Below are 1809 nucleotides of genomic sequence, written 5' to 3'. Positions count from 1 at the left end.
ATCTCGACTTCACCCGGGATTGATCTCGATCCCTTTGGTGTGTGAAGCGAGTGCTCTATCGGGAACCCCAAATATCTTATTGGGGATTTGTTTTTGTTTGTTTTTAGGGGTTTAATCATTAGTGGTGTTAGTATCCATTTATGGTGTACTATAGTTAATATGTTGGTGTTTTCCAATATTGTGTTTAGTTCCAATATTAGTGGTTTAGTAGCTTCAATATTGTGGTTAGTTCAATATTGTGTTGTATTACTAGAATATATGTGTTTAGTAGTTCAAATTAGTAGTGGTTAGTAGCTCAATATTTGGATTAAGTACTCAATAGCTGGCGTTAACTCCAATATTATGGTTTATATGCTCCAATATTAGTGTGTTATTAGCTCAATTTTAATGGTTTAGTACTAATAATTGTTAATGAACTTATTAGGTTGTGTAATGTCCAATATATTGTGGTTAGCTCCAAATTATGGTTAATAGCTCCAATATTGTTCGTTAGTTCCAATTTAGTCGGTTAAGTTTCGATATTATGGTGTTATGTGTGAATTGTAAAAAAAAAAGATTAATTTTTATAAATTGTTCGTTTAGTAAATATTAGTGTTAATTTAGTTTTATAATATAATGGTTTAAGCCATTTATGGTTATATAATATATGGTGTAGCTCAATATTTGTTTATATCAAATTGTGTTTTATCAATATTTTTTATATTATTATGTTTATACTCAAATTTGTTATACAATTTAGTGGTAGATATTATGTTAGCGCTTTAATTGTTGTCAATTTGTGTTGTAGCATATTGTTGTTGTGTCCATTAGTGTTGCCAATTATGGTGTCCCATTGTTTATATCCAATTAGTTAATTAAAATTATTGTAGTCCAATATTAGTGTTTATAGTCAAATTAGTTGTTCAATATGGTCAATGTATGTAGGGTTAGTAGCTCCAATATTAGTGGTGTTAGTAGCTCCAATATTAGTGGTGTTAGTAGCTCCAATATTAGTGGTGTTAGTAGCTCCAATATTAGTGGTGTAGTAGCTCCAATATTTAAATAATTATTAGCTCCATATTAGTGTGTTTTCCAATATTAGGTGTTAGTAGCTCCAATATTTGGTAGTTATAGCTCCAATATTAGTGGTGTTAGTAGCTCCAAATTAGTGGTGTGTTAGTCTCCAATATTAGTGGGTTAGTAGCTCCAATATTAGTGGTGTAGTAGTCTCCAATTTAGTGGTGTTAGTACTGCTCCAAATAGTATTCGTTATGACCCAATATTGTGGTTTAGTAGCTCCAAGTTATAGTAGTTTTAGTAGCTCCAATATTAGTGGTGTTAGTACTCCAATATTAGGTGTTAGTAGCTCCAAATTAGTGGTGTTGTAGTCAAAATTAGTGGTGTTAGTAGCTCCAATATTAGTGGTGTTAGTCTCCAATATTAGTGTGTTTGTAGCTCAAATAGTGGTTTAGTGCTCCAATATTAGGGTTTAGTAGCCCAATTTAGTGTGCCCATATTGGTAGTAGCCATGTGGTTACAATAGCTCCAATATATAGTCATTGGTTATGTCAATTTAGTGTTTAGAGCTCCAATATTGTGGTGTTATAGCTCCAATATTAGTGGTTGTAGCTCCAATATTAGTGGTGTTGTACTCCAATATGGTTAGTCTATATTATAGGTGTTAGTAGCTCCAATATTAGTGGTGTTAGTGCTCAATTAGGTTAGTAGCTCCAATATTAGTGGTGTAGTAGCTCCATATTGGTGTTAGTAGCTCCAATATTAGTGGTGTTAGTAGCTATTTAGTGGTTTAGTAGCTCCAATATTATGGTG

The sequence above is a fragment of the Berghia stephanieae genome, chromosome 1 (genome assembly GCF_034508935.2).
Source record: "Berghia stephanieae isolate SIO BIC M18660-M18661 chromosome 1, UCSD_Bste_1.3, whole genome shotgun sequence".
Lineage (NCBI taxonomy): Eukaryota > Metazoa > Mollusca > Gastropoda > Nudibranchia > Aeolidiidae > Berghia > Berghia stephanieae.
The sequence above is the reverse complement of the archived record's forward strand: the minus strand, read 5'-3'. Positions refer to the sequence as shown.